The sequence below is a fragment of the Cynara cardunculus genome, assembly GCF_001531365.2.
Source record: "Cynara cardunculus var. scolymus isolate 2C chromosome LG 17, CcrdV1, whole genome shotgun sequence".
NCBI lineage: Eukaryota > Viridiplantae > Streptophyta > Magnoliopsida > Asterales > Asteraceae > Cynara > Cynara cardunculus.
The window spans coordinates 19,068,093-19,086,663 of NC_037544.1; positions in this window are offsets into that span (position 1 = coordinate 19,068,093).

Below are 18,571 nucleotides of genomic sequence, written 5' to 3' on the forward strand. Positions count from 1 at the left end.
TTATTGCTAGAGGACCATTTTCCAGAACCTCTGTGAGAGACAACAGAGGTTCTGTCAATGTTGACTTGTACGATCAAACAGCTTCTGTTGCTGGTCCTTTGTTGTCTTCTGTGGAAGAAACCCTTCTGTCAACACTTGCAGAAATCTTTTTCATACTTTTACATTAAGTAAATATAAGAGCTAACATGAATCTATTTCAACATGCCCCTCGATTACGCACAACTCATCTTCGAAGACATGGTGGGATTAATTAAAAAGAAGTGTGCTACTCAGAGGGGTGAGAAGTCCAAGGTGAAGGCACAAAAGAAGGCYRAAGAGGACCTCAATCATCCAAATCTAATCCTACAAAGGTTCTTTGGTTTGGTCTTTGGCGACATGTTAGCAGAGAAGCTGCCCTCTGCAGAGCCTAATGCGCGACTGTATCCAATGAAGGAATTCCACCCCACAGAGCATGAGCTAGGGTACAGAAGCCCAAGACCTCTATCAAAAGCCATGCTCAAATACCTTAGCCACGGAGATAGGAAAGCGTACAGACGTGGATACAGGAGGCCAGATCCGGTCCCTGAAACCCCTCCATGCATAGGTATCCCCTTAGGAGAGAGAGTGCAAAAGATGAGGGTTGAGGGAAGAATGGAGGAGCCAGCAGAGGCTATAGAGGTGAGTGAGGACAGACCGAGAGTAGTAAGTCCCCCACAAAAGAAGACAAAGAAGACTCAAAAGGATGTTGATTCTTCTAAGAAAAAAGAGAGGGAAGAAGAGACCCGCAAAAGAAGAGGGTCCAAGTAGTCCTCTGCAAAATCCAAAGAAGAAGAAATCGAAGAAGACCCAACCCGCAGAGGTTGAGGTCACAGAGGCTGTACTTCAAGAAAGCCCGCAGAGGCTGCTCCTAAGCGCAAAAGGTTGCGCAAGGTTGTTCACGAAGAGTCCCCAACAAAGCAGATACACGATGTAATCTTCCACATCCAACAAGAGTTTAAAGCGCCCACAGAAGTAGCGGATTTGGGGACAGAAGTCGTTCTAGACGAGGAGAAGAAGAATTGGAGTTAGGTGAGGGAGAAAAAGATGCCGAAGGCACACACCCAAGCCCCCTCCTAGTGCAACCCATATTTTTAGGGACCCTGTTCTAGAGGGAACCCCTATTGAAAAAAGCGTGCACATGCTGAGCCCTAAACCAGCAAACCTCGCAGAGGACATTCTTTCGTCCTCTGTCGAATGCACAGTCCGGGAACCCCAATCTACTCCAACATCCTTTTAAAAGGATGGTGGTTTTACAATGAGAGTCCATTCGCCCAAGGACTCGTCACAACCTAGAGAGGCATCCGTTGCCCCTCCACACTTGAGTGAACAACCAAGTTATGCTTCAGAGGCATATGAGAGATTCACAGAGACTACGGGTCTAAAACGCCCAAAGTCTCCACTCGATCCCTCTGCCAAGTTAGGCTATGAACCTACTGGGCACGACATCGATAGAACACCGGTAGGCTCTCCAATTGGAGATGTTCGAGGATCCGGTGGAAGTCCCCGAGCTGACATCGACAAACCAGTCACTGAGGGCGCCTCATACTCCGAGGCTACTAGGTCACCATGTGTTGGTGATCTAGGTTCCCAGAGTACTTATGTGATGAAGGAGGAGTTACAAACCTTCGCCACAGAGGTATTCAAGAGGATGGATGAGTTGAAAAGCTTGTTCTTCTCCCAACCGGCGACAAAGGCTCTTGCACCGCTAACAGAGGCTCTAAAAGAGTTGACTTCCACAACTTCTGAGCTCAAGGCGACCGTATCAGCCCTTCAGAGCTCTGTCCTCAACAAAGACTACCTCACAGAAGCTTTCAATGCCCTGTCTCCCAACCCTTCTTCAATCCAAAAGCTCAAGACAGAACTAACAGAGGTTGCCGCCCAATTTGCTGCAGACTTCATTTCCGCCGGCTACACCGATTATTCTGCCTTCWAGGATGAGATCAAAGGGATGTTCTCCTCTGCGGTCACCTATGGCATTGATTCTAAATCCTCCAGGGCTGACATTAACCATCTAGCCACTCGCAGAGAGCTAGACGTAATGGTTGAAGCCCTTTGAGAGACCATGCGGAAATACACCAACCAACTCCTCAAGGAAGGCCGAGCAAGCAACGAATCTATAAGAGACTGCACGAAGCAACTCGTCAAAGAAGGTGATAACTTCAGAAATGAGATCTATCGCTGTATCTCTAAAATGAAATGGGCCACAGAGATGGATATCAACACTGCCTCTGTGATTGCTGAGGAGGTCATTCAAAAGATGGARARGGCGGCTTCCAAAGTTTTAAAGCGATTGAAGAAGGCTCCCCTTACTACTTGCAAGGCAGAGGCCACTACAATCCATGACGATCAAGGAGGTGATGACCATGATCTTCATGAGGGGGAGAAGAAGAAAGAGGAACCAAAGAAGAAAACCTCTCCCAAACCACTAAAAATAGTGGACTCTGCTGCTGCCCTATTCTCWAAAGACAAATCTCCAGAGACTAAGGGGAAAGGCAAGGGTAAAACAGTAGAGGAGTCACCACAGAAGGGGTCAAGCTCTGAATCACCAGAGGAGATCAATGAAGAAGAGTATGATGACCCGGATCTTGTTCGAGCTCTAAAGGCATCTTTGGCAGAGGCACAGGCGAGAAAGGGCAGAGTCCCCATCCCCAGAGTTAGAGAAGGCTCATCTTCCAAACTCACGAAGATACCAGAAGAAACGTCCACGGGTACGTTTGACGCTCTGGTAGGAACTGTCAAGCCTATCCTACCAGAGGGGTCTACCAAGAGGCCTATACTAGAAGAAGAATCCAGAATGCCAGAATCTGCCACGGTGGGGAGGGTATATGAGATACTTGAATCTATGAGCAAGATTCCTACGCAGAAGGTACGCACAGAGCCCGTAACCACTGTTGAGGAGATTCTGCGGTGGCGTTACTCAGCTGTGACATAGAGCCCCCCTATGACCCAGACCTTATAGGAATGCCCTCTGCCATTGCAAAGTTCCACTTCTCGAAACTCACAAGGCCACCAGAGCAGGTCTTCTCAGAGCATGTGATTACTTCACTCGAAACAATTTCTCCAAGAACTATGCTCAAGAAGACCGTGCTTTACACTCAGTACGTGGTAAAAAGGAATGACGACAACCTATATACTTTCACAGATGCTGACCTTCACAACCTCTGTGTATTTGATCTAATATTCCTTCACAAGATATTGAACAAATACATGGAGAGGAGGTCAACATATTCGATTTCTCTCAGAAGGCTGATTGAGGTTATGCGCGCTCAAGTCAAGTTCTATAGCCAGAAAGATTTCGACATCGCGATGAGATTGGCCCAGCCAGACCTAAAATTTTCTCCTCCACAGAACAGACCAAGTTGGCTGCTTAGATTTCRTCCCAACACCATTGTCCACAATCCCATCTTTGGGTTTGTATTCCTGGACAAGGATGAGATTCTAAGGTTCTTCGATCCCAAAGAGACGCACAAATATTCAACGAAGTCTCTTGAGTGGGTGTTCAACCTAGTGGTGACAGAGGTGCAGAGAGGGCATTTAAGGGTGGATGAAGTGAACAACCTTCTGGAAACGATCAAAGTTCAAGTCTCCTTCAGAGAATGGATATTCAAAGTCCACAGAACCATCAAGTCTGATATGCAATTTGCCATAGATGACTATCCAGACTCTGCTGTAGATTAATCTCTTGTAATAGTATAGGCCTGCACTATCAAATTTCAATTCATTCATTTATGTAATTCTTTTTCAGAGGATGAGTTTAATCTCCTCTTGTATTTTTTCATTAGTCAATTTCTTGCACCCATTTGTCCAAATTTACTTTTTCATACTTAGGGGGAGATTATTAGCTTTATTATTCATCTCTTGTAAAAGTATAGAAAAAGTATTCTACAAGTCTTGACAGAAGGATATCTTCCACAGAAGACTACAGAGGACTAACGACAGAAGCCTTTTATTCGAGCAAGTAAAGTGTGACAGAACCTCTGATGTCTCTCACAGAGGTTCTGGAAAATGGTCCTCTGCCAATAAGAACAAGCAAGTCTATTACAGCAGAGCCTCTGAGATGGCTCACAGAGGGTCTGCGGTTTCGTCTTCTGTGAAGATCCTCTTCCAACTGTTTTTCAATGGTTATTAGCTGCATGTGCTTCTCACGTGACTAGGACTTAATCGACTTTATTTGGACGACTTAGATGATTTCACGCGTCTAGATCTTGTCAGTAAGGTCGTTAGGAACTAGTATAWATAGCGGCTAAGGCCTTTGTATTCAGTGTGCTTCTGTATTGTAACCGTCAATTTTCAATTGAATGAATTGAAAAACCTTTGAAGCTATTCTCCTRTGTTCATCTTCTTCATCATCTTAACTGTGTGTTCTTGGTTTAATTACTCTGTTCTGTTCTTATAATTGTTTCCGCTGCACTTTAATCGTCTTAGAGTTCATTCAGAGTAACAGATCAATATCAAAGCTGAATTTACAGGTCCAACAAGGTTTGAAAGGATAACTCGCCCCAATCCCAATGAAGAAGAGAATTCTCCTATTTTTGCCCCTGTTGGCACATCTGAGGGTAGAGGTAGGGGCAGAGGTAGAGGCAGAGGCCAAGGCAGAGGACAGACCAGAGGCAGAATTAGCCAGCCCAAAATTAATGCAGATCAAGCAAAATCCAATTCAGAAAATATGAATCAGGAACAGATACCTCAACCAGAATATGTGACTAAAGACAAGTTGGCTGAAGAAATGACAAAGCTAAGGGAAACCTTGACTTCCATTATGGGGATTCCAGCCAGAATCGAGACTGGCAGAGTTGAGATTAATTGTCACACCCCGCTAATGCGGAAACAAGAGGCGTAACAGGTAAGCATTTCATAGCTCCATTCGATAGATATAACCGTTAATTACATAATCCATGAAAATTTACAAATTCATAACTTTGCTTTTCACAAAGAAAACATTAATTACAAAAAAAGATTTCTAAAACTTGTGAACAGGTGTTATCGCATAAGATCTTCCAAAACTTCCCTTCTTACTTAAATTCCTGAAAAGCATGAAACATAAAACGACGTCAACTACAAAGAGTTGGTGAGTTCACGGGTTTTCATATGCACAAAGTACTTACTATGCATAAAACACAACTTACAAACTTATACGCAACATGCACATTATAAATGTAAATTTTTCCATCGATGATTAAAAACTTGAGACGCTACAGAACCTTGCCTGACCAATGTGCCCCATTAGTTTACGAACTATCATAAGTGGCCGTTCACTCACTTAGGTACCACGGTTCGTATCAGTACTACTTCAGCCGTGGCCCATTCGCGCACATGAGTAGACTTATGAAAAACATAGGTAATGTGCAACCTTTTCTTGGTGGGACTGTCAACACAATAGCGGCTATCCACAATTACCACGGGCCGGGGACGTGCCCGAGTTCACTAGTAGCGTGTACGGACGGGGACTTTTGGAAATATCCTCTCAAGCACATCAATTTATCATTTATAGGTAGTGCAATAACAATCAATTTTCCTGATTTTCACAACATTTGACTCAACAGTTCATTAGTCCATAAATTTTACATCTAAACAGCAAAGTTTGCATTCTTTCAAGCTTTTTCCCCAGTTAAAAATAACTAAAAGTAGTAAAAGTGGGGCCGTGAAGAACTCACTAGTTTGTAGATGAATATCCAAGGTTTTGATGAGGCTTAGAGCTCTAACGTTCGCACTAATATCCTAAACACCCGAAATCCAATAGTTAGATCATCCATCGGGTCACGATAAAGATAAAGTAAGATTTTATCTTATGTAATGCCAACAAACCTTTATGGGTTAAAGTTGATACCCTTTTTAATTGTTCTTTAAAAATAACCCAATATTTAATTAAATAAAGGTTTTTTTTTGCACAAAAAGTTGCTATTTGGACAGAAATATAGATTTTGTTCCTGGACTTTTGGTTTCACCAATCATTGTCAAGGGAACCTTCCATAAATCATTTTACTTTTTAACTTTTATAACGACAAAAGTCACTGTTGTTAGACATCTTTTGTCCAATAGCATTATTTTTGCTCCTAAAGTTTTATATTAAACATTTAAATGCTAAAAATTCAGTATTCTTGACTGAGACTCGAAATAGTGAAACAACAACTAATCGAAACAGACTGCAAAAGAAGTCAAATATTTTGTGTTGATATTAAAGGATATGGTCGACAGGATTGTTAGAAGCAACCTGTCAATTTCAAAATGTCATTTTTATTGATTAACTACTACATGCAATGTGGTTTTATCCCATTTTCTTGAGTCCTAAGTTCATAGATCATAGATTATCATCTTGGGAACATTTTCATGTCTTGATGTAATAATCTCCCATCTCAGATTCTCTAGAAAATTTTGAGCTCAAGAAGGAGCAAGAAGTATAAAGATACGAGAAACATTATTGTAAAATATTCGAAAATAAAACCAATCTTATTACCTTTTTGCTTGATTTTTCTTGAAGACTTGAATGTTCTTCAAGATTTAAAGAATCAAGGAGAATGTTGGAATTTGGATTCGGCTGGTGTGGAAGATGAACGGTTTAGAGAGAGAGGGAAAGGAGATATGTGAAGGTGAAATGAATGATTTTTAAAAGAAATGGGGTTTTTATATGAAAGTAGAGGGGCCGGCCCATTCAAGGCCCAAACCACCTCATTTTTATTCTAATTTTCTTATAATTAAATACAACCCAACTTAATGTTAATTTAATTCATCATTTCTTTTATCAAACACCAATAGAATTATTTATTCTTGAATCAAGATTCCAAATTTTGTAAAAAAAATTATTTGTATATTCAAAGAAAACTTTAAATTTTAAATTTGAATGTTATAATATCAACTTTATTTATTTTAAGAGTAATTTATTTTATTTTTATATATTTGGCATTACATAAGTTACTTTATCAGATACCCGTTGGGACAGAGTTTTCTGAACTACTAATTACATAAGTCAATTGATTTCCAATCAATATGACTAGATCCTAATAAATTATAATCCTAAATATAAGAACCTTATAAAGATACTAACCTGATGCTCCAAAAGTGACGGATGTCACAGTGTCCCCATGCCAGAAAAATTTCGTCCGGAAATTTGATGCATCAATTCTTATCTTTGGACCCGTTTGCGAATAAGTGAGGATACTTGTTTCTCATAAAATCCTCTCTTTCCCAAGTGTACTCCGGTCCATGCCTCGAGGTCCAATGAACTTTTACAATCGGGATCTTACTACGCCTCAACTGCTTGACTTCTCTATCCGTGACTTCTATGGATTTTTCAACTAAGCGCAGATGATCATTAATTTGCACCTCTTCTAATGGTATGACCAGTGTTTCATCGGTTAAAAAGTTTTTGAGGTGTGATACATGAAATGTATCATGAATGGTGCTTAATTCTTGTGGCAAATCCAGCTTGTATGGCACTGGTCCAACTCTTTCAGTTATTTCAAATGGACCAATATATCGGGGACCCAACTTGCCTCTTTTTCCAAAAGGCATTATTCCTTTCCAGGGTGAGACCTTTAAGAGTACTTTATCTCCTTTTTGAAACTCTAAGGGTCTCCTTCGATTGTCCGCATAACTTTTCTGGCGATCTCTTGCAGCCTTGAGTCGATCCTTTATAATTACAATCTTGTCAGTAGTTTCCTGAACTACATCATGTCTAGTCAATTACCGATCCCTGATTTCTAACCAACTGAGTGGCGATCTGCACTTGCTCCCATATAACGCTTCGTAAGGCGCACACTGAATACTGGCATGATAGCTGTTATTATACGCAAATTCAACTAATGGAAGGTGCGTATCCCAGCTTCCACCAAAATCTATGGCACACACATGTAACATGTCTTCCAATGTCTGGATGGTTCTTTCCGTTTGCCCATCCGTTTGAGGGTGGTATGAAGTACTTAAATCTAGACATGTACCCAGCCCTTCTTGAAGTGATTACCAAAATCTTGATGTAAATCGACTATCTCTATCCGATATGATGGAAAGAGGTACCCCATGCCGAGTGATGATTTCATTTATGTAAATTTGAGCCAGCTTCTCCATCTTATAATCTTCCCGAATCGGCAGAAAATGTGCAGATTTCGTCAGTCGATCCACAATTACCCATATTGCATCATGCACTTTTCCAGTCCTAGGCAACTTAGTTATGAAGTCCATCGATATTTGTTCCCACTTTCACTGGGGAATCTCAGGTTGCTGGAGTAGGCCAGATGGTTTTTGGAGTTCAGCCTTGACCATTGCACAAGTTAAACACTTATTCACATATATGGCAATGTCTTTCTTCATCCCAGGCCACCAATAGTGTTCCCTGAATTTCTTATACATCTTATCCGCTCCGGGATGAATTGAATACTTTGATCGATGGGCTTCATCCAGAATTATGGATCTAAGATTACCAATCTTAGGAAGCCAAACCCTATTTCCTAAGTAATTCACTCCATCAGCCTTCAGTCGAAACTTAGTTTCCATGTGGTGTAGGTTCTCATTTTTTAAATTCTCTTCCTTCAATGCCTCTTTTTGATCTTTGAGAATTTGTGCTTTCAAACTCGTGGTTACTACTGCTCCCAAAGCTCGTACCCTTGTTGGCTTCACTCTTTCCTTTCTGCTCAAAGCATCAACTACTGCGTTAGCCTTGCCTGGATGGTACTTAATTTCGCAATCATAATCACTGAGCAGTTCAATCCATCTTCTTTGCCTCATATTTAACATTTTCTGATTGAAGATGTGTTGAAGACTTTTGTGATCACTGAACACAGTGCACTTGGTATCGTATAGGTAATGTCTCCAAATCTTAAGTGCAAATACTACGGCTCCTAATTCTAGACCATGCGTAGTATAATTCTTCTCATGCACTTTGAGTTGCCTTGAGGCATATGCAATGACTTTATCTTTTTTGCATAAGTAAGCACCCCAATCCTTGATGTGATGCATCGCAATATACCACAAAGTTTTCCGAACCTTCTTGTAACAATAGAATAGGTGCATTGCATAGCCTATGCTTGAGAGTTTCAAAAGCCTCTTCTTGTTTCTCTCCCCAAAAAAACTTCTTGTTTTTTTGAGTTAAGGCTGTGAGTGGTTGCGCAATCTTTGAAAAATTCACAATGAATCGTTGGTAATAGCCTGCCAAACCAAGAAATTGACGAATTTTTGTCGGGGTCCTTGGGGTTTCCCATTTCTTAATGGCCTCAACCTTCGCAGGATCTACATGAATTCCTTTTTCACATGACAAAAAAATTGTACATCACGAATCCAGAATTCGCATTTGGAGAATTTTGCATACAATTTCTGGTCCCTAAGTAGCTCTAATATCAATCTTAGATGTTGCTCATGATCCTTCTTGCTTCGTGAATAAATTAGTATGTCATCTATGAAGACGATTACAAATTTATCCAGGTATGGTCTGCAAACCCTGTTCATTAGATCCATGAATACAGCCGGGGCATTGGTTAACCCGAATGGCATAACCAAAAATTCATAATGGCCGTACCGGGTCCTAAATGCCGTTTTTAGGATGTCCTCTTCTCGAATTCTTACTTGATGATATTTGGATCGAAGATCAATCTTTGAAAAGTATACAACACCTTCAAGTTGATCAAATAAATCATTGATTCTAGGAAGAGGATATCGATTCTTGATAGTTAACTTATTAAGCTCCCTATAGTCAATACACATCCGCATCGATCCATCTTTCTTATTGACGAACAAAATTGGTGCACCCCATGGTGAAAAACTGGGTCTTATAAATCCTTTATCTAACAACTCTTGGAGTTGTCCCGACATCTCTTGCATCTCCGATGGGGCTAATCGGTATGGTGCCTTTGCTACTGGGGCAGCTCCAAGAATTAAGTCGATACCAAATTCGACTTGTCTAGGTGGGGGTAATCCTGGTAGATCCTCGGGGAACACTTTCGGGAACTCCGGGACTATAGGGAAGTCTTCAATACTTCGCCCTTTAACCTTCTTATTTATAATATGTGCCAAAAATGCATCATAGTTCTTCTTTAACTATTTCTGCATCATTATGCATGATACTATCTTAATTTTCCGATCGGGCTCCTCTCCTTGAATTATAACTGCTTCTCCTATTTCTTGAGGAATTCGGATAATCTTTTCCGAACAAACTATTTCAGCTCGATTTTTGGATAGCCAATCCATGCCTATAACTATATCAAAACTTCCTAACTCAAGCGAAATAAGATCTATGCTAAAATCCTTCTGAGCTAAGCTTAGACTGCAGCCCATGATTATGTCTCTAGTCCTAATTTCTTGGCCATTGGCAAACTCTATTTTATAATCTTCCTTCATCCTTTGAGATTTTAAATTAATCTTTGGCCTTAAGTCTAAATATACAAAACTTCTATCAGCTCCTGACTCAAATAATACTGATGCAAATTCATTATTTAAGAGAAATGTACCTGTAACCACATTGGGATCATGCCTAGCCCCCTTGCTCCAATTTCAAATGCTCGCCCCTGAGCCTGACTTTCTGAGTTTCCTTGGTTGGCTGGTCAAGCTTGATTAATATTTGTTCCTTGCTTTCTCTTCGGACAAACATTTCTCATATGATCCGGACTCTCACATTCATAACATAATCGCTTTCGGTAGTCCTTTGTAGGATGGCCCCCTCTGTGGCACCTTTGACAAATGATGCAGTTTCCCTACTGCGGAAATTTACATTTGTTGCACTTAGGTTTGCTTCCTTGATTTATCACTTGGGTCTGTACACCAAAGTTTTCTACCGCCTTCCTATTCTTGCCAAACCTATCCCCAAATATCTGGTTTCCCATTTCTTCCACCTTTCTTTTTCGTTTGTTAAATTCCCCAGACCAAATAGCATTATTTGTGAGCTTGGTCGCAATGTCTATTGCCTCCTGAAGGGTCTTCGTGTTTGCTGAGGTAATATTTCCTTGGAGTTCTGGAGATAATCCCCAAATATACCTCTCGATTCGGACCTCTTCAGGTGTCACCAGATGTGGCACTAAATTGGCTAACTCATGGAATCGAGTAGTATATGTAGTTATGTTTTCCCCTTTCATCTCAAGATTCCATAACTCCATTTCCAACTTTTGGAGTTCACTTCTTGGACAATACTCGTTCTTAAGTAGTTTCTTGAATTTTTCTCATGAGAGTTGATTGGCTGCTTCGCAACCCCTAGTTTGAACTAATGTGTTCCACCATGTCAATGCTCTGCCTTGCAGTAAGCATGCAGCAAATTCTACTTTGTTGGCTTCTAGGCATTTGCTGATATGGAGGACGGACTCCATACCTTCAATCCAAGTTAGTAATCCTACAGCTCCCTCGGTTCCATGAAATTCCTTTAGGTTGCAAGATCTAAAGGATTTATAAGTGCATTCCCGGGGTGTCCTAGTCTCAGAATTGGTAGGTTGGTTAGCATTCAGACCCGTAGCCACCAAACTGACTATATTGGGGAGCGCAACCAAGAGTTGCTCTGACACGAGTTGTGCAACTTCAGGGTTTTCTCTTCTTGGCGGCATTTTCTAAGGCATGGCAAAAGTGAATCTTATCATTTTTATAGCAATAATATTGGCAATAATTTCTAATCAACAAAATGATGCATAGGATTTGGTACCAATGTAGCAATCACATGATCAAATAGAAAAATTTTATATTCACCCCAAGGTTCAGTACATTCAAGCGATTTCAACAGATACTAAATGGCTTTTCAAAAAGATTACAATCCTCAAAACAGGTATTAAGTTCCAACAAAAGAGTAGTGATTCTGACACTAGTCATCGCTTCTAGAGCAGCAACCAACATATTAGCATTCCTAGTATCAGTATCATCAATACACTCGCCACCAAACATCTATACAGTTTCCTAATCTCGCGTTTTGCAGCGATGACGGCATCCGAGTTCCTCATCATACACTGGTGATGCACCTCCATCACATCAGACAGGTTGTTCAAAATGTGATGATGATATCCCAGCAGGGTCTGGTGAGTTTGAGTTTCTAATGCAATTCTCCGCACCCACTCTCATTCCTCCAGAGTCATGCCATGGGTGTATGATGCAGGTACTCCCGTCACCACTCGTGAGTCTCTGCTCCCATGTTGAGTTTGGGATGCCTCTCCTCTGGTTCTACTTGAGTTCTCGAAAGTCACCCTTCGGGGTAGTGATACACTTTTCCTAGTCGTGACCCTAATCCTTGGGCCATGAAATGTCTGAGGTGGCAGGTCAGGTACTGGTTCCAACGGAGGTAACACTGATGTAGATGGTAAAGCAGGTGTCTCGCTGGTCGCTAAGTCCTCAAGATCATATGGGTTCACATCCGTATTGATTGATATATTTCTTCTAGATCGACCAATCGCGTACCCAGATTCATCTGCCAAATATTCACTAGGACTAGATGATGACATAGTGATCTGTAACATTGGCAAACTTAATTACTAAACAACATCATCAATGAAGCGTTTAAGGTTAAGACAAGAGTTACAATGTAGAGGCAAAGGATAGAAAACAAATTAGAGCTTCTGGATGACCACAGACTCTGGTTTGACCAGAGCCTCTGGTTATATTACTAGAGCTTCTGGTTGAAGTTCCCATACTTGGAAAAATATTTGACTATTAGCTCATCGACCTCAGGTTCCACATCCACTTAGTAATGTAAGAGATTTCTAATTCATCGGCCTTTGGTTCTTCATAACTTTGCAAACCAATGGATCACTTTCCATCAATCTGGTTCCTCATACTTCGCAAACCGATGGATCACCTTCCATCGATCTCTGGTTGCTCATACTTGGCAATTGATAGATAAATTTTCTATATTTGAGCATACTTTCAGCACAACCGATGAGAATCTTTTATCATAATACTTAAGTTAAACATAGGTGATCAGGCTCTGTTTAGTTTAAGTATAATAACACGACTTTCATCCTCTGGTTGTACTTAGTAACTTTGTTTTGAAAGCATTTGGTTATAGTTTGGTTTTAAGAAAAATCGGTGTTCTCTATAACCGAAACTCTGATACCAAATCTGTCACATCCAGCTAAAGCGGAAACATGAGGCGTAATAAGTAAGCATTTCATAGCTCCATTCGATAGATATCACCATTAGTTACATAATCCGTGAAAATTTACAAATTCATAACTTTGCTGTTCACAAAGAAAACATTATTTACAAAAAGATATTTCTAAAACTTGTGAACAGGTGTTATCACATAAGATCTTCCAAAACTTCCCTTCTTACTTAATTTCCTGAAAAGCATGAAACATAAAACGACGTCAACTACAAAGAGTTGGTGAGTTCACGGGTTTTCATATGCACAAAATACTTACTATGCATAAAACACAACTTGCTAACTTATACATAACATGCATATTATAAATGTAAATTTTTCCATCGATGCTTAAAAACTTGAGACGCTACAGAGCCTTACCTGACCAATGTGCCCCATTAGTTTACGAATACGAACTATCATAAGTGGCCCGTTCACTCACTTAGATACCGCAGTTCGTATCAGTACTACTTCAGTGGTGGCCCATTTGCACACATGAGTAGACTTATGAAAAACATAGGTAATGTGCACCCTTTTCTAGGTGGGACTGTCAACACAATAGCGGCTATCCACAATTACCACGGCCCGAGAACGTGCCCGAGTTAACTAGTACCGTGTACGGATGGGGACTTTTTGAAATATCCTCTCAAGCACATCAATTTATCATTTATAAGTAGTGCAAGAACAATCAATTTTTCATGATTTTCACAACTTTTGACTAAACAGTTCTTTAGTCCATCAGTTTTACAATTACACAGTATAAGATTTTATACTAAAAGCAGTAAAAGTGGGGCCGTGAAGAACTCACTAGTTTGTAGATGAATATCCAAGGTTTTGATGAGCCTTAGAGCTCCAACGTTCACACTAATATCCTAAACACCCGAAATCCAATAGTTAGATCACCCATCGGGTCACGATAATGATAAAGTAAGATTTTATCTTATGTAATGCCAATAAACCTTTATGGGTTATAGTTAATACCCTTTTTAATTGTTCATTAAAAATAACCCAATATTTAATTAAATAAAGGTTTTTTTTTGCACAAAAAGTTACTATTTGGACAGAAATACAGATTTTGTTCTTGGACTCTTGGTTTCACCAATCATTGTCAAGGGAACCTTCCATAAATCATTTTATTTTTAACTTTTATAACCACAAAAGTCACTGTTGTTAGACATCTTTTGTCCAACAGCATTATTTTTTCTCCTAAAGTTTTATATTAAACTTTTAAATGCTCAAAATTAAGTATTCTTGAGTGAGACCCGAAATAGTGAAACAACAACTAATCGAAACAGACTCCAAAAGAAGTCAAAGATTTTGTGTTGATATTAAAGGATATGGTCGATAGGATTGTTAGAAGCAACCTGTCAGTTTCTAAATGTCATTTTTATTGATTAACTACTACATGCAATGTGGTTTTATCCCATTTTCTTGAGTCCTAAGTTCATAGATCATAGATTATCATCATTTTTGGGACATTTTCATGTCTTGATGAAATAATCTCCCATCTTAGATTCTCTAGAAAATTTTGAGTTCAAGAAGGAGCAAGAAGTATAAAGATACGAGAAACATTATTGTAAAAGATTCGAAAATAAAACCAATTTTATTACCTTTTTGCTTGATTTTTCTTGATAACTTGAATGTTCTTCAAGATTTAAAGAATCAAGGAGAATGTTGGAATTTGGATTCGGCTGGTGTGGAAGATGAACGGTTTAGAGAAAGAGGGAAAGGAGAAATGTGAAGGTGAAATGAATGATTTTTAAAAGAAGTGGGGTTTTTATATGAAAGTAGAGGGGCCGGCCCATTCAAGACCCAAACCACCTCATTTTTATTCTAATTTTCTTATAAATAAATACAACCCAACTTAATGTTAAAAAAAATATTATCAAGATTCCAATAGAATTATTTATTTTTTATCAAACACCAATAGAATTATTTATTTTTGAATCAAGATTCCAAATTTTGTAAAAAACATTATTTGTATATTAAAACAAAACTTTAAATTTTAAATTTGAATGTTATAATATCAACTTTATTTATTTTAAGAGTAATTTAATTTAATTTTTTTTATATATTTGGCATTACATAAGTTACTTTATCAGATACCCGTTGGAACAGAGTTTTTTGAACTACTAATTACATAACTCAATTGATTTCCAATCAACATGACTAGATCCTAATAAATTATAATCCAAAATAGAAGAACCCTTTAAATATACTAACCTGATGCTCCAAAAGTGACGGATGTCACATTAATCCATCAGTTACGGTTATCAATAATAAAGAGGGGGATATCAAGATGTTTTTTACTTGTAAACCACCAACCTTCTCGTGGGAAAGAGATCCAATTAAAGCAATGTGTTGTATTAAAGAGATAGAATCCGTGTTCATCACCATTTGATGTGCAGAATTGGATAAAGTCATATTTGCGGTATCTGTTTTGAAATAAAATGCATTATTTTGGTGGGAGGTAGAATCATTGGCTAAGACAGATATCATAGACTATGACATGGCTAGATGTCACACCCCGTTAAAGCGGAAACAGGAGATGTAACAGGTAAGCGAGTCACAGCAGCAGATATTAAATAACGCCAATCAAGTTTACAAAGTTCGAATTTTAACATCCATAACCAAGTTGAAATAGAAAAATTCTTTACAAAAGTTCAAAATGATCTTAATCGGTGTCGTCACATATATGCTCCAAAAACTTCCTTTCTTACTTATTTCCTGAAAAGCATGAAACATAAAACAACGTCAACTATAAGGAGTTGGTGAGTTCACGGGTTTTCATATGCACAAAACATTACAATGCATAAATCATTTCTTGAAAACTTATACATAAACTTGCACATAATAAATGTAAATCTACAACGATGTTTAAAACTTGAGACGCTACTGAGCCTTTCCTGACCAATGTGCCCCATTATTTTACGAACGACCATAAGTAGCCGGTACACTCACTTAGGTCCCACAATTCGTAGTAGTACTAATTCAGCGGTGGTCCAAATTTCACATGATTAGACTAATAAAAACATAGGTAATGTGCACCCCTTTATGGGTGGGACTGTCAACACAATAACGGCTATCCACAATTACCACAATTGATATACTCTCAAGTACATCAATTTATCATTTATATCATAGTGCAAAACAGTCAATATTTCATGATATAAACAAATCTTGACTAAACAGTTCTTTAGTCCAACAGTTTCATAAATAAACAGTATAGTTTGCATAACTTCATGCTTTTCCCCCAGTTTAAATAAACAAAAAGCATTAAAAGTGGGGCCGTGAATACTCACAAGTTAGCTGATGAATATCCAAGAACTTGATGACGTTTAAAGCGCTAAACGTCCGCCCTAACCTTCCTAAACAGTCTGAAATCCAGTAATTAGATAACCTAACGGGTCTCGATAAAGATAAAGTCAAATTATAGCCTATGTAATGCCAACGAGTTTTTATGACTTAAAGTTGATACTTATATTAATTGCTATAAAAATAGTCCATAAATATATATATTTTAAAATCAAGGTCCTTGTTGGGTTCAAGTTAGAGCGTTAAAGTTGTATTCAAGTTTCCCCTTAGAATAACTTTATTTTGTAATAGAGTAGTTTTACTATTCCTAGTATAAATAGTATTTCCCTTTGTAATTGTCATTAAAGAAGTCATTAGCAAATTTGTAAACAAGATTATCAGCTGTAATTTCTCTCTCTATCAATCTAATCAATCTTTGACTTTTTCTCTCTACTTTTATGTTCATCTTGATTCTTGAAGATCATATCATATTTGTATGATTTCTGGACTTCATGATTGGTATCAAAGCAAGCTGCAGCAGTTTGGATTAGAGGATTAAACTGATTTTGCACAATTTTTCAAGATTTTTTGAAGATTCATCGATCTGGGTTATATTGTTCATCACTGTTCTTGAGAGTTCATCTTTCCAGATTGGTTTTTTTTTAATCATAAATCGGTCATTTTCTGAGTGTTATTTGTAAAGATTTACACTACTAGATTTGTTTTTACATTTCGAACAACTTTGATTCACATTATTTTTGATTTTAGACAAGTTTTAAACCAATTTTGATCGAAAATTGATTTTTTTGTATTCTGGAAAATTTTCTTCAAAACTCATAATTTTTCATGTTTTGATCCAAATTTTTGGTAAAAAGTGTGAAAGTTTGTGTTTTTGGTTGAAGATTAATCCGATTAAAGCTTGTGCAATTTAAGGGTGTTATCCGCTTATCACTTGTGCGATTTAACATCCGTGTGATTTTAGTTGTTTTGATATAGGTTATCCGGACAACACTTGTGCGGATATTTGAACGATTTACATAATCCGCCTGGTATACCGCTCATAACTTGTGCGAATAAGTGTCCGATTTAAACAATCTGGCTGGTAAGTCTCAAGTAACTTGAACGGATTTGTGACCGATTTACATAATCCGACTGGTAAGTCATTGAAGGTTTGTGCGATTTATTGAACGATTTATTCAATCTGCTTGGTAAGACTTGTTTTACTTGAGCGATTTATATCTTTGATCGTATATTCCTTGGTGATTGAACGAATATTGAATTTTTGATCGATTTATTTGGTTGAGTTTTCATCGATTTGTTTTAAAAGGACTTATACGTATATTGACTTGTTGACTTTTTATGTCCGAGTTTCATTTTGGAATTTTGACTAAATGTTGAAAACCTCCGATTTGAGATTTTTAAATCAAATTGATTTTGTGCCTTATCCGTATTACATATTGAATAATCCGTGTGATTGTGAATTCTTTGTTGAAATCTGGTTAAGTGTTTGTTGAGCGATATAAGGTTGCTTGTTTTCCGAACTTCTAATCTGGATAACTTGTTGAATATTCTATCTTTTTGACCGAACTTCCAATCCGGATAAAGTTGACCGGATTACTAATCCGGACAAGTGTGTGTGCATATTTTGTACCAAGTGTTGAATGAGTGCAAAAGTTTGTTTTCATATTATCAGATATATTTTTGTAAACTGATTATTTAATTCAAACTTTGAACTGCAGTTGATCCTAATTCATACAGTTTGATACGATGAGTTCACGAGAAGCAATGGCTATTGGTACTGATACTAAGCCACCTGTTCTGTTTCATGGTGACTATAATCAGTGGAGAGACAGATTCCTGAATTTTATTGAGAGAATGAAAGAAGGAGCTCTAATCATGAAATATTTAATGGAAGGCCCTGCTGAATTCTTCATAGAAGTTGAAGCTGATACAATAGCAGGCTTACCTGCACAGAAAGTTCCTAAACTGAAGGAACATTATACACCTACAAAAAGAGAGAGAGCTTATGCTGATGTGTTGTGCAAATCTTATATGATGCAAGCACTGACTAACGATATCTACACCAGTATTGACAGTCATAAAACATGAGGTCACAGCATGTGGGTTCAAATCGAAAAGATAATGATGGGTTCGAAAGTGGGAACTCAACTGAAAATCACTAATTGTATTTCTGCATACGAAAAATTCAAGGCTAAAGAAGGTGAA